General features: G+C 43.2%; 1 protein-coding gene and 1 long non-coding RNA gene across 8 annotated transcripts in view; one reads left to right on the plus strand and one right to left on the minus strand.

Moving 5' to 3' along the window:
• Foxp (forkhead box P) overlaps nt 1-23,148 on the minus strand; it is a 233,191-nt gene that overhangs the window by 118,306 nt on the left and 91,737 nt on the right. The gene's annotated exons all lie outside the window — the stretch shown is intronic.
• LOC139773488 (uncharacterized) overlaps nt 14,266-23,148 on the plus strand; it is a 34,289-nt gene continuing 25,406 nt past the window's right edge. Inside the window, exon 1 of the long non-coding RNA XR_011718359.1 lies at nt 14,266-15,218. This is a non-coding gene — a long non-coding RNA (uncharacterized lncRNA). The remainder of the gene's footprint in view (nt 15,219-23,148) is intronic.

The following is a 23,148-nucleotide window of genomic DNA, read 5'->3' on the forward strand; positions in this document are numbered from 1 at the left end:
GCCACCCCCTTCGGCGCCTGCTGCGAGCTCGGAATAAGACGGTTTCGCCTGAAGATCATTACGCCACGCCTTAAGTCGAGCTAATATGTCCTCCTCGGCTACGCCACCCCCGAATTCAACCTCCATCCAACCGCGGCTCGTATATATCCCCCGAAGAAGAGAGCGTCGCGCGAGCCAGAAGCCGCCGCCGCCACCGCCGCCGCCACCGCCGCCGCTGTCGCCGTTGCGACATAGACAATTTAATGCCGTTTTATAAATTATACATCGCCTGCAAGCTCGCGAGACGAGCCGATTACCAGGGTAGATCCTTCGTCCTCTATTTAATCCAGTCTCGAGGTATATATGTGTGCGCACGTCGGGATATACCTATGTACGGTTCGCGCGACAGGTCGGGCGAATACGTGTACGCGTGACGGCGAGGAAGAATTTCAGGGAAGAGTAGAGGCATCCGGATGGGGATTCCTGATGCGGAACTTGCCAGACGTCGCGGACGTTTATCGGCGCTACTAAATGTAGTATGTGGATTCGGGGGAGAGATAAGTAAGTGTGAGGCCGGTGTGTTGGTTCGTGCGAGATATGTAGCTGAGATCGGTGTGTGGTCGGTTTATAGATGGGTTCTTAACGTGAAAGATATTTCGATGGCGTCTACTCGCGCTCGCCACTTCTAACGCTAGAGATAGATTTACAGCTAATTTCGTTAATTAATTTTAGAGCCATCTTAAACTGCATATCATTTTTCTTTAATAAAATTGTAACGTTCAGATAATCATAGATAGAAATTAAGAACTTCGAAGTCACATCGAAATGAAAAAAGAAGGGAAAAGGACGCTCACCCTAAAATCGATAACTACGATTCCGCAAATCTAAAGCACCCTCTCCACTGTACCCGAAAAGGGAAACGAGAGGCGAGTACCGTCGTACGGGGTGCCAAAGGCACCCCACGACGTCGCCGTATTATAAAAATAATATATCGATATCGTAATAAGGGAATGATTGGATACGTCGAGGCGTATATATCCATCGACACCCTAAAATTTCACCACTTTTATTCCTATTTGCAAGGTGTCTGCGCTATATCTTTGGAACGACGCAAGGGTGGTTTTTGAATGATGTATTGCGGACGTAACGAAAGATGGAGAAATAGATAGTTAGATAAGCTTTCTGAGAATCCCGAATAATTCTCCAGAAGTTTTTCGTTAAGTCTTATACTGTGCATGATATATACATATATATATTAACCGTTACTTGGAAAGGATTTAAGATTAAAGGACTCTTTGAAATCATTAATATCGAAAAGCTGATATAAATCTTGATTACCAGGGCTTGTAAAATTTAACATAAGATCTTTCATTATTCGCACTTTAGAGAGATATGTTTTCTGTAAAGAAGGAATTAAGAGTTAGCATGACGAATTCCTTACTGGATTTCAATGGAGTTAAAATATTTTCTTATAATATATATATATATTTTTCAAGATATTTGTAAAAATTTTTTATAGATTTAAATACATATTAATAGCCGATAAATAATTAAAATTAAATACAATTATAACGATGTTTAATACTTTTGTTATACTGTGCTATTCGATCAATAATTCTTGCAAATGTACTTATCCGATGATAAACGAAGAAAATACTGCACTCTTGTTACATATACAATGTCGCGCGATATCTCTTTCTGAGGAGACGATCTTCAGCCCTCGCTCGTCGTGGAAAAAAAGGGAACGCGAGCGAAGAAGGGTGCGACTATTCTTTACGCTCTCACGTGCTACGATAGGACTATCGATTCCAGGATTAGGCAGCAATTTTTCAAGCCTACGGCGAATAATTACTGAATCCTTCCCTCGACAGGCGGCTTCGAGCGCCAACCAACGGTTGGCGTTGCCACTTTTGCTTCCTTGGCGCGCCCGCCGCGCGCCGTGCCACCGACACGCGGGCTCCGCTCTGCGGAACGTCAATGAAAAATGTGGTGCGAAGAATTTGCCAGCGTGATTAACGGTCCTACACCTCTCTCCCCCGACCCTTTTTTTTGCGACAGAGTTTGAAGAGATACGTGGATTGTTTGGGATTTCCACATAGTGCCGCGACAGATTGTCTTCCGGAAATTACAATCGACGTAGGAATTATTCGTTTATAATTTTACGTTAGTTTTGTAATTGAAAATCTCGTGTAACGGAGATCTCCTGTCTTTCTCATATCCTTAAACAAATTAAAAATATTCTTTAAAATCTGGCTGTATAAACACAAAAAGTGCAAATATTTATTTTTCCAAAATTTAAGCTGAATATACGACACTATCTTACACATCGCAATTCAGTCGCATCGCAGTCCGAATCCGGACCGAAGTCATATAAAATCCACATCATAAGAAGGGATTCTCACACAATGCTTAATTTTAAATAATGTCGTCGAATCCAGCGGCGCGTGACACAGCGCGCGCGGGTGGACTCGACTCGAGGATTTGAAAGAGCCACAGGGGCGATACACGCTGGCTGGTGTAGTAACTTTCTGGAAAGAAAGCGGAGGGGCTAGATTAGAGATGGAGGCCGGGAAGGATACCTTCATCTGCGGATTACTTATGCACGAGCAGCCGGGACTCATTTCATTGCAACGGAGAGACCCAAGAGCCGGGAAGCGAGCCGGGAGCCAAGCCGACGGAAAAATGTTTCTATTTAGCTCGCTTAAGCTCTTTATTAAAGGTTCGCTTCTTCTCCGAGAGAGTCTCGCGCGGCTACGGGCCGCCGAAGTCGGGCGAATCGACGCTGCGATTCGTGAAAAAGAGATTGTGGTCTCTTAACGGGCGACATCCCCCTCTTTTCTCTTATATTTCTTATCTTCGTTTTTTGCGATCCCACGCCGCCACGGCATTTTCGTCGGCCTTCCGGTCTAACGGCTCGCGGGATTCTTACGAGGGTGAATCGCATCGACGATGGGGAGCGGGGGGGGTCAGGGGGGAGGGAGGAAAGTGGGAGAAATTGCGTCAATTACCCCGCTGATTTCGGCATCTGATCCACGGATTACGTCCCGCCGCGAATGCTGATCCCTCTCCCGTTTATTGAGCGACGTTTTCGAAGTGGCGCAACGGCGCGGGCGTAGAAAGAGAGCACGGGAGAGAGAGAAATCTGCCGCCTTTCACACGCGCGAGAAACGTCGCGAGAGATAAGAGCCAGCGAGTAATATACGAAATTGGATGTTTTAATAAACCACCGGATGGCGCGACGAAGCATCGTGCGAGCGCGCGCGGGCGGCTTTTCGTAATGGGGCGGTAATATTTATAAGGGAAATATATTACCTGCAGTTTGAATTAAATGAATTCTAGCCCTTTACGCTCGGATGTCGGGTGCGCCGCGACGCAACGTATAGGAGAATTAAATGATAATGTGTACAATGAGGCGAGGAGAATATAAAGTTTGGCTTAAATAAATTTCCACTTCCGCGCGCTCGCGTATGACGATCCGGCGCCGTCATGCGGCGAGAGTTTGTGCAACTTTGTGCGGTGGGCACCGTTATTTTACACTGAAAATTTATTAGTAAATTAAAGCTCGCGCAATTAACGATCTATTTCTATAATAATATTTATCATATTGCAAATAAGCATATCTATTTTTGACAAATTAACATAAAATCTGTAGTAACATATAATGAAACTAGCTATATATAATTGTTTGGTACAAATTTTTATTAAATTGTAAAAATTAATAACGCTCGTTTGTAGCTTGCACAAAGCATCATTATTTCTACAATAATTTCGAAATTAAGCAACAATATAGTACTTTGCATTTTGGAGCTGGTTAATAATCCTGCAGTCAGCGGAATAAAAATTCCTTCTCATTTAAATCGTACGACTGAAAATATTTAAAAAATTCGTCCCGTCAACTAGCTCGACCCTTCACGATCACCCGACCCTCTCTTCCGAGAGGCCGATTGTCTCTCATCGCGAGAAAGGCGCAGTCGAAGGAGGCTACAAATAATTCCGGAGCGTTATTCGATGGCATATTTTCGATTATCGGCCAACGAAGCGTAATCTGCCCCCGTAAATGGAGGATTGTCTCTGTGTAGCGCGCGAGATGAGGTGCTGCGGGTTCCTCGAGGGGCGGCATCGAAGGGGGTTTGGCGGCGCGAAAGGGAGATTTACAGGAGTACTAGGGCTGGCGGGTAGGGAACAGGAAGCATAGCCACCAGCGACTCTTTAAAAGAAGCGGGATAAACAGACAGTTCCAGGCAGCGGCAGGGAGGAAATGTAAATTTCCAGCGAGGCGGAAGGACGAGAAAAGAATAAGGGCTCGAACACCGCGGGTGTATTGAGTGAGCCGCCGCGCCGGCCGGGCCTTTCCGCCCGTACGACGACGAGTCACCCCTCCTTTAAATTTCATGTGCCAATTGTACGCGATTGTCTTTACTTTGCTTCCCGCGCGCGCGCTCCGACCCGACGTCGCGGGACGTCGAGCTTTCGAAGTTGCGCCCGTTTCTTCCGCTCGATGTGTCACGCGTCGCGAATCTTCGCACCAGCGGGAGGGATCGCGAAACGAAAACAGAATGTGACGATTTTCCTGCGTGTGCAACACGAAAGTTTACGATTGTTGAATAAAAAATTTAAGTATTTCTTCAATTTTGTAATGCTACGTTCCAAAAATATCGCATAATTGAGCAGTGCGAGGAAGGAATATAACTCGAGGATGTAAAATATAAAAGTTCATTTAAATGAAATGATTTCAGAAAACGGATTTATAAGTCTAGTCGTCTTTTGGGTATTGCTCTATATACTTCCTCTATGTATATAGAGATTAATCTCATTAATTTCTATAAAAAAAAAAAAAAGAAATTATGTTAGGAGACAGGGTAAATATCTTCGTGAGAAAATAAGTATTCCCGAAGCTCTGCCGCGTTAAATTAGAAAAAGTCGCGAGATTAAGAATTTGTGAACAGAGCTTAAACATAGAAAAAACGAATGAGCAAAGATAGCTCTTTTAGAATCCATCGATTCTCCTGACGAGACTAGGTAGCTATCCAAAGCAAATTGAAAAACCCGAAGAAATGGAAATTTAAACGGATAAAGTAAGAAAAATGATTTATTTTGATTTAAAAGAGAAAAAAGGTGCATTTTATACATCGTGCAATAATTAAATTCTTCCTGCAAAAATATTATTGTTTAATTGTGAAAAAAAATCTACTTTCAGAACGCAAATCTGAATTGCACAATTTCGTTTCAATCTGCCTTTCTGTACATTTTTTTAGAAATTTGAAAAACATTTTTAATCGTGAAACAACGTGAAATCAGAGTTTTATAAAGTTCCTCTTCAAAGACGGTCGCTTGAAACGGAATCGGGGAAAAGATCATACATCGGGAAAAGGTCCATATCTGACAAGAGTAAAGGGCGATAGAAGTAGACGGCTACGAAATGATATTCAGAAGGACGCGAGACGCTGTGGATGAGAGACGGATCGAAGGCAACGAGATCGCTGTCCACGGCGTATAAAGTGAAAGATTCTCTCGCGAAGGGTGGCTCGCGTGACAGGGGTTGAAGCGACGGAGTCGGACGGTCGCTCTCCTACGTGCCGGGAATTTCGCGCTGCTGGGTAGAGAGGTTGTTGGAGAGTACACCCGAAGTCCGCCCCGGTGTTGCGGAACTTCGAGTAGGGCCGACGGGAGACAGTAAGCGAGAGCAACAGTCGTTGAATAAACACAAAGTCCAGTTAAAGTCGTAATAAATGTCTCCCGCCTTCCGACGCGCGGGGCTTTCCCTCTCTCTTGGCCCGCCCTCCCGTCGCGCTCGCTCCTCTTTCTTTCCCGGAGACAAACGGTATTGAGGGTGAAAATTGACGGCTTTATCGTGCCGCTTCCGTGAGCGCGAACTTTCCGAGGAGTTGCGCTTTCGCCCGCCTAGCTTCATATCCTGCAGCCCAAAGACTCCTAGGCGTCCTCTCTACCGATATCCACGATATTCCTCGTTCGCTGGCGCGGTAGCCCGGCGAAATTGATGCGGCCTGATTTGCAATTATGTGAAAAACCGAGACCTTCGATCGACAAGGAAATTTCGTATACTAGTTGCCAACTTTTCAACAGACAAAGTTAATAAAAATTAAAGTGTGCGTTTCAAGCTGTTGATTTTACTTATTATGTTATCGCGATAATTTTCTTAATCCTACGTTTCATAGCCAAAACAAGCGGCATATTAAGATAGATAGATAATATTTGATTATTCCAATAAAATATCAAGTTTATCTTCGGCAAAATTATTACGTGTTTTTTATCCAAAACTGTTTTTCATTTATTCCGCTGGCACAAGTGAATTTATTTTATCATGAAATAAAACATTCAGATCAATGTAATTTAGCAAGCGATAAAATATACTATTCTACATATAAATATAATATTACAAATTACGGTATTTTATGATGAATATATATAAATTCGAAAGAAACACTCACACGTGGAGAAGTGGTAGCAAAATAATAACTCGGTAACTATGCGAAAATATAATCGCACGGCTGCCGGTTTTGCAATCGGTTACCCGCGAAACCCGCGTGACAAGTGACACGGAACATATGTTAGAATTGTTTATTCACGTATCTCGCGCTAAACCTTAGCCCGGTATCACAATCCAGTGGGGAAAATAAATTCCCATCGGCCATGTGTTTGTTCGATGTTGTGGGATATCGTTATATACATAGCAACTTTATCGTAACGCTTTAAGACCTTTTCGACGAACCCTAATCCGTCCTGTGAAAATATCTATTCTAACATGTCGCTTCCATTTACGATATGTGTTAACAATCGCTGCGCTCGATTATTCGAGTACTGTGAATCGAATAAAGTTAGCTGTAATAACATTAGAATATTAGCCAAAGGAACGCAACTTGAGAAATTCTCATTGCAGAATTATTCATTCACGCATTATCTATAAGTTATTCTTTTAAATGGAAACATGTAAAAAAAACCTTGATAAACTTTTCAAGCGTTAAATATTTCTGATCTGTTGGTGTTTAAATCAATTGAAATTATTCATATCGCAAATTATGGATGTCACTGAAATGTCTGACTGTACTAACAATAAGACGACTATAGCCTATAGCATCGATGACGTATGAATATTTTTATAGCTATATTGGTTAGGTAACCAGCACTGTAATCAGTATCGTTCGACATATTGTACATTTTCATGACATTTTGATGACGTCGGTCATATACCTCCACGCGTATTTTTATCGATTTCACGCGAAATTAACGTATAGCATAGATATCTGTTTGAACATTTAACGGAAAATCTATTGATATTTCTACGAGAAGACTAATTTTACCTGAGCATTTTAAATATTATTTAACAGAATTTGATAATTAACAAGTAGGTTAAATTAATATAAGAGTTAAGTTGTAGATATTACGTATTCGAAGCAAAGTAAATCCTACGTTTTTTTCCGTTACTTGGATTATTAGCTGTGATAAGATTAATGTACAATATAATTTTAAAACTCAAATTATTACTTAAGTATTGTAAAATATTACCGGAACATCGCAAATACGTTAAAGCTATTTTCCAACCATTTCCTACAGAAGTTGCCTCATGTAGCGAACCTTCGGCGCCGATGTCTTGAAATATGTCCCTGCCGAAATTCCTGCTGGAAAATTTTGTCTCAAGTTTTATTTTGTTTCTAGTTTTTGGCGAAAATACGATAAAACTTTTCGCCCATTGTACCGCAATGATAGTGATAAAGTTTGTGCTGCGCGTATTTAATTAAATACTTATTTCGCAGAATAATTTATGCAAAAAAAAAACTAGTTGTTTCGTAAAGAGACCTAATACCCTCTAAATCGCGAAAACATTTTTTAATAGATTTGCAGCCGAATAAATTCATTACGCAAATTCATTAAATATTCAATTGCGATAATATACTCTACTCACGCACGTCGCTATCGATTCTCATTGCAGAATCCAATATCAACATATGTAACTATTCATGCCAGAGTCAATTAAAATTTTTTGACAATGTCAATTGACTCTACACGATATTTTGGTCGCTCCGAATGAAATCTGCGTGTCTATAACGCGTATTCCGCGCTCGGACCTCTCGATCAGCAGCTCGTTGTTTCGACTCGTCACAAATATTTACCAAATATTGATCTCACCTCCATGCAAGCCCGCCCGGACGCCCGCCGTGTGTCGTGTCGTGGTCACGATGATGGGCAAATTGCATTTGCAGGTCATCCGCGACGTCGATATTTGTATTCGTTTGTACATCGAGTAGCAGATTGGCCGTTTGCCAATTAAAAGCCGCGTTCACTCGCGCGGCCGCTGGATGCAAGAATTCTCATGTAATAATGACATCCAAATATATATATGCAATTGTAAGAGTATTCAAATACTTTGTTTTCGCAGATGAACTTGCATAATTCACGCCACGTGGCAATAAAATCTTCAATCACAACACTTTTAAATTAATAGCTAATCCTAAGTGATTGAAAACTGGGCGCTTGAACTAATTAAAATATTTGTGCTTATAATGTGATAAGTGACAAATTTAATTATAATAATGTGTTAGTATTATATTCAATAATCAATTATGCAGAATCGAGCTTTATAAAAAAAAATGTCGAATTACTATTATTATAGTGATATAAGAATAGAAATATATAGTTATATACTATAACTAGCAATAATATTACAGGAAGATTGAAGCGCGTAGTTTTCCAGAAAAAGAACTGATCGCAGAGTTTAGAGGCATGGCGATCGCTACGAGAAGAGCTTTATTTTTAACTAAATTATAGTACCATATGGTCAGGAAATGTTAGTTTCCTGCCTCCGCTTGTACGCGGAGAAACGAGTCTTATTGATCTATGCGCATCGGAAATATCGTGGATTTTTGCCATGTGCACTTGACTGTCATAATGATCACCGTTGAAATACTCCTCTACAATGTATCTCTGTGTCTCTTATAGCTTCACTGAATCGACAATAAATATATGCCTTTGAAAAGACTAAAAAGATTCCCGGATAGAACTATAAGAATTCTTCTGGTCGAGCTGAATAACTGATTCGCCGCATATTTAAAACATATCTCTCTAATCTTGGGATATTTTGAGATTGATAGAAAAATATAGAAATCCTTCGACTAACAGAAAGAATTAAAAGGCGGTTCGTACGATAATAATATGAAAGAACGCTGCTGGTTCGTAGCTCCGAGCATGCGGAGATCTTCATAAATTTTGAATTGAAAATGATCCAAACTATACGATCGGAAGGATTCGCTGTAAAAAAGAACGCGGTGTGTCCTTCATTAACTTCGCCGCCAGCGCTTAACTTTATCTTATGCATTCGATAAAATAACCGGATATCAGTAGCCCAGTTCACGGCTGAAAAAAATTCACTCGAGATTCGATCGGAAAACACAGATATGTAATCACCCCGCGGCCGCGGCGGCGTAACCCGCGTGACCGTCATCATCGATCGGAAGACATGCGATCCCGGCACGACGAACCGAAGGTGGGCTCTCCTCAGCCTCGCCGCCACGTACGAGGTCGCCTAACAAAGGTGGCGGAGACCGCGGACGTAGGTCGTTAAAATAATAAAGGTTGTTATTGAACGGCGCCGCTGCTGAACTGCCAGGCACCCGCGCAAAAATTTGAATTTCTCCCGCTCGGCATCTGTCGGTCTCGCGCTTTGCGTCTCTCATCTCATCCCGGTCTCTCGTCTCCCTTACGCCCTATCCCCCCCCCCCCCGCTTTCCATTCCGCCGCCGTTTCGCCACCACCGCGAACCTTGGCAATATCAGAGAGAGAAAGAGAGAGAAAGAAAGAGCGACCCGATATTATGCCATTCTCAATACTGCACGCGGCTTTGGCCGCGCGCGGCAGCGCCGTATTATTAAAGGCATCGTATATAGAATGGCCGGGGTAACGAGTAAGAGAGGAGGAAAAGAGGCGGCAGAGGAACGACGAGGAGAACGATGATTTTGACGGCAGCGACGTTGTTTTTTCGCCTTCACCGTTACTCCATGAATATTCCGTGGAGTTCTAATCGCGTAGGGAAGAGGAGAACACAGGAGGAAAGAAAAATTCGACACGGAAAACAAAGAGAGAAATACGAAAATCGGAGCGCGCGTTGCGCTCATTTTGTTAATATTACGCAAGTTTTCGTGAAAAGAAATCATATCTGACCTCTCTTTCGTAAAATGTAGTGTTCGAAGAAATCCAGATAAACTTTATCCCCTATATGCGGTGATTTTAAATGCGCTCATTAGTGGACGAATACAAAAATCTATTTTAATATTCCTTTTTAATTCGGGCAAAACATTAAAAAACAATATCTCGAATTTAATATTGCTGTCATCTGACGCTGCGCGCGGCAAATAAGAGGAACGGTGAGCTCGGAGTACGAAAGACGGAATTCTCCTAACTCCATGTCAGCCATCTTCTCTTCCCCCCACATAAATACTGCATGCATCCGCGAAGAAATCTAAGAAGAGCGTCCGTGTGGACGCAAGGGCGGCAAGGGCGGCGAGGGGGGGAGAGCGGACGAGAAAAAAAGAATGCAGAGGAGAGAAATATACGCCTCCTCTTCCGCTTGGCATCGAGGTAGGTCGGAGATTCGCCTTCTACGGTGACGTATTATGCAAGCGGGTGAGGGAGGTGTGGTGGCTGGGGCACGGGGGTGGTGGGAGAGGGCGTCGTTTGGCAATCTTAGGGGATTCCGTGGATACAATGGGATCTCAATACATCACTTCACCTAACCCGACTCTCCCCCCCCCTCTCTCTCTCGTTCTCTCTCTTTCTCTTCCGTCTCTTTCACCTCTCCAGCTTTCCTTCTCTAGTGCCCACCTCTTCGGTTGCCGTCGTTTCTGCGGAGCAGCACACCAACGAGGCTCCCAGATGCCGTAATAGCTTAGGAGCCGGCGTAATAGCTGCCACTGCCTTCCTAGAGAGAGTTATAGTTCAACAACGCAGAAATGGAATCGCGAGAGAAAGGAGGTTGGGCGGAAGGAAGGTAGGCAGCAGGATGAGAGTGGAAGAGGGTGGCACACTCGCTGGCGAGGAGAACGCGGAGAGGTGCCATCGGAGGATCGCCGACCCGAAGGATGCTGAAGGATCCCGGGCGAAACGGCGACGGGGGAACGCAATAACTGGCGGAGGACAGACGATTACGAGGATGCGAAATGTCGCGTATGGCGCGATGCATCGTGAATCGCACGGAGCGCCGAAATCGAACTTGCCGTCGGCAGAGACGCGATTGGAAACTCCGCGGAGGATGAGAGACATCTCTTTGGCAAATTTGTCTTCCATAATTCCGCTTGCGCCGTAAAACCGGTTTAGCATCTCACGTGACTCAATAAATTGGTTAAATTTTTTAATGGGCATAATACTCTGAAAGGGAAATCTATCTATTTTCAAGTGAGTTCTGAGATTTATCAGCCAGGAATGTATACTAAACAACAATTAATAATTTTAGCATAATATTCGAATTTGAAGCGGAATTTGTTTAATAGAAAGAAGATAAAACTGGAGTTAAAAATTTTATCATTTGAATTCAGAATATACAATTAGTTACATGTTTATCTCCATAATGATAATTCGTAGCAATTTTGGCAAACCATATATCTTACTTAAAGCGAATGCTTTAGATAAAATATTTTATACATTAATTGAAAACGAGAGATGAGATTTTGAAATGTAAATTGTTATGTATCAATTAAAAGTCTTTATTGTAAGCTTATTACACGAGGCGTCTTTACATGTCGACCATCTTGGCTACTCTCCCTCTCCTACCTCACGCATCTCTACGCGCCCCCTATTCCCTAGCTCGCACGACAGTACACCTGGAAATCCCCAACTAAACTATTATTACTATTATTACACAACATAAATAATAACGCTACATTAAAAATTTTATCGAATATGAATGTATAGGTGATCAATCTAAAAGATATGTCAAAATTAGAATAATTAATAATTAATTAATGAATAGAAAAGTAGTGTGCACATTTAGAAAAGATTTTAGAGAGATTCTTTTTATTATAAAAGTAGATATAATAGAGAGTAGAAACAGAGTAAGTAATGGTTCTAATATTTTCTTAAATGGAATCTGTGCTGGAGCTATTCAAATCTTATGCAGTTCCAAATATGGCTTTCAACTATATATTACATTTTCCATGAACGTCTATTAATACAAACTCTAATAAAATATCCTGTCTCAGCGCATTTATCTAATATTTGAATCAAATATAATATAAAAACGCAATCATATTTAATTCTACATTTTCATTTTACTACCATGTTGAATTAATTAATATCACATTAATTTCGTACGGATGTGGATGCATAGTGTTTGTTGCAACGTTTGTTTATTATGATAGATTTGTTTTTTTGTCAGAATTATTTTAATTTTAATTTTAAGAGACTCAACACACAAAATTCAATATTTGTACATTCTTGTCAGAAAATTAGATGCTATTTAAATGAAAATTTGTACGATGGTTGATACATTAATTATGTCTCATGCAATTTCAGAAACTTTATGATTATTTTCACGCATATCATAAAATAACTTTTCGCGTAACAAAGCTAGGCTATTGTTATATTTAGCATGCGCCGCTTTTGGAAATTCATACGACAAATTCTGCAATGACAATTTCATTATCAAATAAAGTAATTAAAATTAATGAATTTTCCGCATATATCAAATAGTGGCGTCAGCGATAAAGGTAGCGTCAAATTTGACCGAATTCAGATTTATAATCTTCTATTATAATATGAATCTATTGCAAACTAATTAAGCATTAATTAAGCAGAAATATTTACGTTTGCATATTCGGCGAACGTTGCTTATAACTTACTTACACAATATACATTTTGATACTACTTCCTGTTAAATTTTTAAACAAAGTTGGAAATTCACGAAGAAGATATCGGCGGAATTGCAGCGCGAGCGATACAGAACCCCAAAGACATTCCGCACGCCTCGAAATTCTTTTCTCAAAAAGCAAGTTTATCGACTACCACCCATCAAACAGGTACCACCCCGGTCTCTGCCGTTGCACTTTCCAGAGGAGAAAATCACGATCACGTCTGCGACCTCCCTCATTTCTGTTTACCGTGCACCGAGGCGCGGGCGCGCTACGTGATGGCGAATACTGTCATCCCGCATTCCAGTCGCGAGCATCGGGAAAGATAGAAAGAATCTCTCGTTGCACCGCCCGTCCCACCCGGGTCCCATCCTACCCGTTTTCTCCCACCCGGCCCGTCGTCCCCTCCCCCCCCCTTCCCTTCCAGCACGACCCGGCGCGCGTAGAAGGTGCATATTCAGGAGAGAAACCCGTGGAAACTCCGGGACGTTGACACCAGAAGCTGGATTCTGGACGTGGGGATGGCGGTGGTAGGTCGGACGCGACCCGTCCGTTAACATAGTATACCCCGCTAGGTAGTGGGTGGCACACGGAGTAAGACAGGAGCGGGTGAGGAAGCGAGGTCGCGCGGTACGATGGTGGTACCCGGTGGTGGTGTGTCGCGCAGGAGGGGGGGAGGAGGAAAGAGATGCGAGTTGTTCCAGGCATAGTGAGACGTTCGAGCAGGACGGATGCGGCGCCTCCGTACCGGACCGAACAAGGATGACACGATAATACCGCCGACATCGTCGCCGTCGTCCTCGTCCTCGTCCTCGTCCTCGTCCTCGTCCTCATCCTCATCATCGTCTTCGTCGTCGCTGTCGACGTCGTGCGGTCGCGGACCACCGTCGGGGTCCCGTGGAAAAGGCGTGGCGACGTCGCGTTCGCGCACCTTTGCACCTGGTGCGCCGGGGAAGACACGCCTCCGTGGAATTCCTCTCTCCGGTCCGCCTACACGCCCGCTCTCTCACTCTCTCTCTCTCTCTCTTTCTCTCTCTCGTGTCCCTCTCTATTTCCTCCTTCTCCTCCGCGTATCGCCGTGTGCGCTCCTCCGACTTTCTCATCCGAGCGTTCCTCACTCTGCCTCTCTCTCTCTCTCTCTCTCTCTCTCTCTCTCTCTCTCTCTCTCTCTCTCTCTCTCTCTCTCTCTCTCTCTCTCTCTCTCTCTCTCTCTCTCTCTCTCTCTCTCTCTCTCTCTCTCTCTCTCTCTCTCTCTCTCTCTCTCTCTCTCTTTCTCCCTTCCTACTCTCTGTCGCCTAGGAGGAGATCAAGGATCTCTATTCTCTCCACCGAGAGAGCTCTCCCTGCTTCCCTTCCTCCCTCCCACCCTTCCTAGCCACCACCGCCGGCGTAGCATCGCTGGCAGCAGGGAGGACGAGGACGAGGACGCACCGCCACAACCGCCACTACCATCGTTACTACCGTCTCACTACCACCACCATCACTATCAACACTACTCTACTGCCAACGTCTCTCGCGTCTCCTCTTGGGGCCTGTATCCTGGCTAAACCGCTACGCTCGCTTGTTGCACATGTGTGCAGCTTGGTGCTTGGTGCACATACGCGCCCATCGCACGCATGCTCGCCGAGCTCGACGTCTAGTATGAGCGTGGGTGCCGTGTGTCTAGCCCTCTCGCCGGGAGAGCCGCACACATAAAAGTGCGCGCGCAGTGCTCCTCTCTCGTTCTCTCCTCTGGCCATCCGCCCACTCGATATTCGTCGGTGTCCCGGCCACGTGATTCCCCTCTCGGGCCTCTCTCATCTCCTTGGCCCGGCATAGGGTTTCACGGGAGGAAGAACGGATGGAGGGAAGGAGGGCGGAAAAAGACGGAGCAAGAGTCTTCGGCGAAGTGCGATTACCGCAGACTCGCAGAATCCTTCGGCTTTTCTTCCCCTCTCTCCGCGTCGCCTCCTTTCGCTCTTCGCCTCCCCCGCGTCTTCTTTCTTCTCTCTTCTTTTTTTTTCACTTCCTTCCGATGCGAAGCTACCGTCGGGATGTTCCTACGTGCACGTCTCTCGTACCGAGGGACGAAAGACGTGGGTATTGATCAGAGCCCGCCGCGGCTGCGGAAGTAGCCGACATTATTTCACGGGGAACCGGCTGTCTCCTCGTGTTCGCTCGCTGTTTAACGCGCATCCGTTCGCTTCTATTAATTAGACGGCCAAACAATCTCCCATTTTATATGTTTTACGATATTGAGAAACTTGCTTAACGCGAGGGGGATGGTCTATTGAAGGACTAAACAGGCTGCTCTTGTGCTAACATATATCGTGAAATGGACAGGACTTTCGAGGGACTTTCCACACATCTGAAAATTCCGTTTGACATCATCCGTCATTCCGAAAAGTAAGTATAATTCATTAAAAGTTATGCTATTGAACTTTATAAAAAAGACAAGCTTAACAATAGGTAATTATCTCATATAGAAACTGCAGAAAATTTTTGTTATAATTCTTACAAATTTACAAAAACAGTTTATCACTATCTCGAGATTTATTAGAAAAAAAGGGAAACGAAGATTGCTAATTACGTTTATCACGTAATCACTCTTGTAAGAGAATAAAATCAGCGGCATCAAATGCTGTTTGGAGAAATTTAATAACTCGCATCTCTTTAATTTATTCTCTATGTATGAGTGTAAGCGCAAGAGCTGTCCAACGATGAATGAATGTCAGGGTACTCATCCACAATTTTGACTATCGAAACTTTAATTTTGTCCAATATGAAGCTAATACGATTGTTTATGTTGTCATTTTCAAAATTAGTCGCATAAATTGTCCCTTTTCTTGAAACAAAATCTCACATTTGATCGAAATTCAAAGTAGAGAGGAATGGAGACGGAATAAAAGTTTATACTCATCGCGTAGTAAGAGACAAAATAAAAAAGCGGAATGAACCAAGCATGGAACCACCTGAGGAAAGGCTTGGGATTGACTGTCTATATTCAGATTCTCTCAGATCATCAATCTCGACTTTTGTACCGCTACTGGCTAAGTAAAAGATGGGGAAGAAAGAAGGAGCGAGCGAAAAATCCGAAACCGTGAAAATAGCGAGCGAATGGAGTACAGGAGAACATAAAGCGAGGATATACGGTAAATGGAAGGATCAATACGCGTTTCTGCTAGATCGCCGACATTCCTTATCCTCGGGGACTTGACACTCGTAACGAGCACCGTCGCGAACAAAAATCGCGATGTGTCGCGTAAAAATGAAATGGTACATGCGCGAAGACATCACGCGTCACATGCCGCCGCGTTTATTTTTAACGATGTGCATGTATCTGGATTAAAGCGCACGCGTGACGTTGACATCAATGTCATGCATTTTCGATAATTTCGGTAATTTCTTGTTCTCCTTAGACAAATAGGCTTAAGTTCCCTATTTTCAAATTGTAACTATATGAATTGCGCGAATTTCCCTACAAATCGTAATGTAAAGGTAGCTAAAATATTTTAAGTAAATCAAATATACACGGAAAAAAAATTGAAGTTGCTTCAATTAAACGTCGACGTCACGGGCTGCCACAAACATAAATAGTTAATTCAATTGGATATTATTGCACCAAATATTTAAATTAATAAAACCATTGTCTGATGTTTTTTGTTCGTCAATTAATTGATGTTGCATCAATAAGTTTTGTCTCAATTACACTGATGCTGTTCATACAACATCATTTTTTTTCTGTGTGGAGGTAGCATCTTAAGATAAATCGTGTTACTGTGCATTGTATCATTAACAATAAATATAACAAAACGGCGTCAAAATTAATATCTACGAATGTTACCTCGTATTGAATCGATGTCCTCGGAAAAACGCGTGAGTCGAACGCACACGCGCACCGGTTGTGAGACGATCGTATTTTATGTCGCATCGTAATTCAAATATCGCAGTATATAAAATTCAAATCGTCCGTCGTAAAGTAAAAAGTCGTTCCAAGTCGAATAAGAGCGGTGTATTAGTGGCCGGACCTACGCCAGACTTTGCACTTAACGTACAGTAAAAATAGTAAATATTCTTTCATTGTGTTTCTCCGCGTCGAAAAGAAATCCAAGTATCGTTAAAAATATCAACTTTTGCGCGTGGAATCCGCTTGCCTTGTCGAATCGGGTCGCAAACAACGGAAAAAGGCATTAAGACGCCGTTTACGACGTCGATTAAAATTGGATCAATCTTAATCACGATCCGAAAGCATCGTTATCGCAGTTATCATTGTCGTTCGGCGAATCAAAGTTTCAGTTGCAACGTCACTGTCGTTAATTTATTATTTATAGAGATACATATATACAAAATGTCAAATTTTTTCCATCTTGTTTTTCTGCTTACTCTGAGTAACAATAAAAATAGTAACGAATCATAATAGGTAAATCGATATTAATTTAATTTCAAGAGAGAGTACAATTTTTATAAAGATATGTTTTTGAAAAATTTGATTAAAACTTTCACAGACATTCTCTCACAGTCTATCTTCATCTTTTCTAGCAGTAAATACCTTGGCATATAACCTGAGCTTAAAATTCTGTTAAAAAATACCTCAAATTGGAAACAGAAAAAAAATTATTATTCTTATGCTTATAACAAAAAGTTCAATTTATAAATACGATCAAGTATGTTTTTCATCTTCACGATGTAAATAGTTCAATACTTCAATCACGAATACTTCACTTGTAGGAGCACGCAGCTCCGTTTACCTACGAAACAGTAAACACACTACATCCATAATCCGAGGTATAATCCGCTTTGCATATGCGATCGGCGGTAAACGCGCCGCGTTATTGCACACGCATACACGCCCAACTCCCAACGTGCAATTTCGTCGCATTAAAACGTCATAATGCCACGCGGCGGCATGGCATGGCACTCGCGCGACGAATCGACACGGCGCGTTCGCACATTCGCACGCGGCGCGGAGTTACATTGAATTAATGCTCCGCTATTCCGCGCGCACGCAATCACACTTAAAAACTCTCCGTGCCTCCGCCTCTTCCCCGCGGGCTCGGAACCACCCCCCCCCCGTTTTCCCCCCGCCGCATCCGAGACCCGGCGGCGCCGAGGGAAGCGTGCTGCTCGTGCTCGGGTGAGATCGCGCACGCTGGCAATTATTTGCGCAGCTCCTTACCCGCGGCGCGGGTTCATTAAGACACTAATTACCGGCGTGCATGCGTGTGCACGTAAGAAGCTGGGTATATACGACGTGGTACAACAACGACCGGGGCCCGGGTGGTGGCTCGCTCAGCTCAGCGAGAACTTCCCCGCGACGTTGTACCCTTCTTGCCCGAGTATGTAGCGAGCTAGCGAGCGCGCGAGCTCTCTGGCACGTTCCAGACATCTATTTACAAGGTTGCACGTTTCGGTTACGTTGTTAGAGAGACCTAACTTGGCTCCGACCGCCTCGCCTCGCCTGCCTGCCATGCCGTTTGTTCCAGGTTAGTCCGGGGTGGGCACCCGCAAAACCAAACCCTGCAGGCACTGTATAACATTTCGCTGCGCCTGAAAGCTCTTCTGGAACGCGTTATTCACGTTGCTTCCGTTGCGCGTTTTTATCCGTCCCTAATCAATAATAATGAGCTACTACGCTTATTTATGAATAACGACGGATGGCTGTTCAAAGAACTATACCAAAGTTATATACATATAGTTTGAATCATACATATTTTATATAAGTTGTCTTATAAGGTAGCAATCGCGATATTTATTCAAAAAAATAAACAACCTGTTCATAACGTTGATTCTTGTAAACTTTGATTTAATGTTTTCGCGAATCATGCATGGATCACACAAAATACTACACATAGCTCGTTCACGTACCACATTTTTATGAAAATGTTTTCTGTTTAACTATTTACGTTGCAGGTTATAACAAACGGCAATATATTACCGACTTGTAAATAAAAATAAATAATAAATAAAGAAGCTAATTGTCACACGATCGGAATTTTACTTCTATCGCAATTATCGTGTCTGCAACGCGCCGCGTGGAAACTGTTGCAGCGGCCACGTGGTGTATCGCGGGTGAGGCTGCGTTTCCCACGGGCGGGGAATGACAGGGGTGTATACGGTCGGCCGATCAGTAGGTAGAGGGGTTGTTTAGAGCGAGCGAAAGAGAGGAAGACAGACGGAGAAAGGGGAGAGGTGGAGAGAAACACCGAGGAGGGGTGAAAAGCACGTGGCGCAGGCGACGCGCGCCTCTCTGCCACTGGGTGGCTGTATATCTATCGGGCTTTCCACCCCCAGCATCCCCCCCACTTGTTGTGCTTTACCGTGTTGTGTTGCTATGTTGCCTTGTGTATCGAGAAAGTTCAACGCCGGCTAGACGATGTTTTCCATCCGGCGGATTTACCGGTGTCAGAATCAACAGGCTTCCTCTCGCGAGAGCAACTTCAAGACAGTACGAAGAAAATGTCTATCTTGATGTAATTGAAGGTTAAAAATAGCGCGGATTTACGGGCAGAATATTCCGACGGAGGAAATAGTCGTCTTTCTCGAAATTCGCAACAGAAGGCGGCGTTGAGACACGGCATGATCTTTTTCGGAATTCAATGGAAATTCTTGAAATATAACGAAGTTCTTTATAATTGGGAATCGTTGTAACAAACGTCACGATAATTTTAATATAGTCGGCCGAAAACGAAATATATTAATACGAAAAAGCCGATAATAATTTTTAGTTACATTGTACAGTTTTTATTAGTTAAATAATTGCCTTGATATTTTAATATTAATAATTATGTCTGTTATGAAAAGGTGGCAAGATACTGAGTCTTGAAGGGGATGTATGATTATTGGACGCCCTTCTCTACTGGGATGTGCCATGGAATATTAAGAATAGCAGCCCTAAAGGGAATGTTCTGAGCGCCGGCATGAGAAAGTTTTCGAGGAGTGCCGTTCAAAAATTCTAATTTTGTTATATTTAGAAATGCAAATTAAATTGTAAAAAGTGTTAAATAGTACTCCACTCTTGTTTTATGAATAACTTATCAATAACTATAGACTTAACAAATATAATAAATCGATACGACTTCTCATTTCGAAATAAAATATCTTGAGATTTTATAACAAACTTTTATTAACAAAATATATTTATCTAATAAATTTTATTTTATTTATAATCAATATTTGTGTCTCTTTCTCTCTTTTAATATTACACAATTATCTGTCCTATACTTTTTATTTCATAAAGTTGCCAAACTCTTTCTCTTCTGTAAAGTTTCACGTAATGATATACGTGGTCCAACCAAAAATATAGAAACTCATTTAATCTAGTTTAGCGTCGCGGTCGTTTCTCTCTAATCCTCCTATCTATCCTGCCGAAACACATTGGAGCGGGAATTTTTCGCGTCTCGATCCCGATTGCACCCTCGAGAATTAAATTCCCTTTTAACATCCGAGGAGCAATTTCTTTTCACGGCAATCGCAAACGTTTAATTGGCTTTAACCGAGAGGCAGGTGGCTACATTAATTGCAGCGGATTGCTGGTCAGGTGGATGCCTAATCACGGGGGTTGCGCGGCGGGTAGATCGGTCCGACGCGTCGGAAAAGGCGCCTCGCATTGAATGCTAAACAAAAGCTAATTTATATCCGGAGGTCGAGACTATGCCGGAGATCGGGAGATGAATGGCTGTTCTCCGTGCATACCAAGTAAGAATGCCCGGAGCCCTTCAGGACCCGCGGAGTTAAAGATCTTGGGGGATGTTCCCCCCGTAGGGTAGTCGCGCTTGTATCTTCAAATATCACGTACGAAGTACGGCGAACTGGGTTTTAGGAGCTCGTCAAAAGTCGCTCGATCGCCGCTTGATTTCTATTCAGACGGCACGTTTTACCATGAATTCTCGGACGCCGTGAATGATATTCACCCTGCAGCGTCTTAGCGACTAACATCAGCGAATCCCTTTCAAAGTAAATTCAAAGAGTAATTTCTAGTAAATTCTAAGGTAATTTCTAATAGAGTTAAGATGCAGATTGTAAGCAACATATCTTAAGAAAGCGAATTTTCTTTAACTTGAAAGCGCGATTTGACTCGGAATTTATATTTTTCATCTTACAATTAATCTTACCTATAAAAATAAAAATTTCAAAACGTAACAATAAAATCGTAAATAACATATATTTATAATTTTGACAGATGCAATTAACAATGTGTCGAACGAAATTTTCATTGTTATCCGTAATTCGTAATTCGTAATTCGGGTATTGTGGCGATGAACTGAGAAGCAGAGCGAGCGAATACTCCGGCCTCTATCGATTCGGCGGAAGGAAAAAATTTCCAAGCACGTATCATCACGGTGACGAGCGGGATTCGCATCGCGGGGCTTCCCGAATCTAGGTGGTTTAATCTATCATTGCGACGGCGAGACGAGAAGCGACGGGGTAACTAGCACGGAATAATTAATAAATGCAGGGTGCATTAGTATGCGTTGCGGGGGATGAGTTCGTGCGCGGACCTGGAAGTCGGATGAGCGCGGCGCGGGCCCGGGGCTCCGAGACCCGGGGAATTATAAAATAATAAAGAGAAAATTACGTAATGTGAGGATCAGATGAGAATTAGAGGACAATGAAGACGGGGTAAACCTCCCGTCGTCTAAAGGGGGCGAGCCGCGCGCGCGCTCGCCAAGGGGTTGGCGCGGGGCGGTAAGCCGGAGGTCGAGGACCAGACGTCTTAATGTCTGCATCGTCGGGAGAGCTCGTCCCTCGCGCATGACTATCTCTCCACGACCCTTACATCTTTTCGATAAGAACCTTAAGTCTCGCGGGGATAAATTCGACTCTTTCGGAAGACCTTTGAATTCCGACGCGCTAGTCTGGCGCGATTCGGTATATCTAATTATTTGCGAACGTCTGTGAAAAATGGGATTCAAATTTTTATCGCCCGAAGAGGTAGTTTGTCAGTCATGTGTCACATATATATATATTTTTTGCGACCTCACACTTTCTTGTAAAAATAGCACGTCTCGATGGCAGGATACAAATGAAGAGATTTGTTATAAGAATATCTCATAATATCTGACAGAAAATTGTACGAAAACTTACAACTAAATAATAATACAAATTTCATATAAGCGCGATTGTTACAATTTTTACAGTATTGATTGTTTTCAAATTATCTGCATCTTCATTTACTTGATGGAAAAACATTATACATTCCAAACATGACGCATTCAATTATGTATTATTACCGGCGTGGCAATATTAAAAATCACCCTATCGCGCGGTCTTTCGCAACCCTTTTATTACGAGAAACCGGCGAAAATGTCGCGAGACTTATCGAAATGGAATACGATGTCGCCGCGGGTGCTAATCGAGGATTCTAATTAGTAGTCAGCCGGCGCAGACTCGACGCGACTTTGTAAATGGTAACAATGTTATGTAATTAGGTAAAAAGTTCTGTAATCAAGAAGTAGATCTTCCGAGCCGGCCCGGCCGCCGCACCATCGCGCGCGCATTTCGTCTGATCCTCCCACCCTCATTCGTATTAAAATAGTCTCGCTAGGAAAGCGTGCGTTGTGCTCTGCATATCTTAAAACCCAGGGGCTGCTACGGGCGACGCGCTAAGAGCCACCCCCCCGGTTCTGATTTTTGCCGCGATTCATATTACTACACAGGCGTGGCTGAGATTATGAGGGCGGTGTGAGAGAGAATCAACGTTCTTCCGCCGGAAATTTCGGCTATATTGAGACGCGCGGAATACTCACTCGGCACGGTAAAGCTTGAAATTTCGCGGCCCGAATTATGCAAACTCGCGCGAAGGGCAAAATATCGTAACACGCCAAATTACGGAACTTTAATTGTTATCAAGAAATTTTGTTGCTGTTGAGAAAATTCATTATAGCTCTAGTATAGTTTAGCAGAGATCGCTGTTTACCCTGCTCGCCACACATTTCTGTCTCTCTCTTTCTTTATCGCATCATTAAATCTCGCCTTTCCGCAGTATCTTGTGAGTTAAATTTCCCGAAATCGTTTTTTCCATCGCTTTAGTTCCCGCAAACCCCTCCGTCGAACGGCCATGCAATCTAGAGTCAAAAGCAGGACACTTCATGCCTCGCAGCGCGAAAGTCTCATGCAAGAATTTGATTTTAAGCAGATAAGATTGGCGCGCGCGCGCGCGCGCGCGGGAGAGAGAGAGAGAGAGAGAGAGAGAGAGAGAGAGAGAACCGGTAGGAGGTGATACATATATCGCTGCGTATTACTTCTTGAGATGCTGACAAATGCATACGTGGTTGCACCAAGCAAGCGTACCGCATCGCGCCGCAGCGTTGTCACGTATAGACATGTACGCGATAGC

Source organism: Temnothorax nylanderi, unplaced genomic scaffold (genome assembly GCF_030848795.1).
Source record: "Temnothorax nylanderi isolate EJ_2023f unplaced genomic scaffold, tnyl_v1.0 TNYL_tig0062_pilon, whole genome shotgun sequence".
Taxonomy (NCBI): Eukaryota; Metazoa; Arthropoda; class Insecta; order Hymenoptera; family Formicidae; genus Temnothorax; species Temnothorax nylanderi.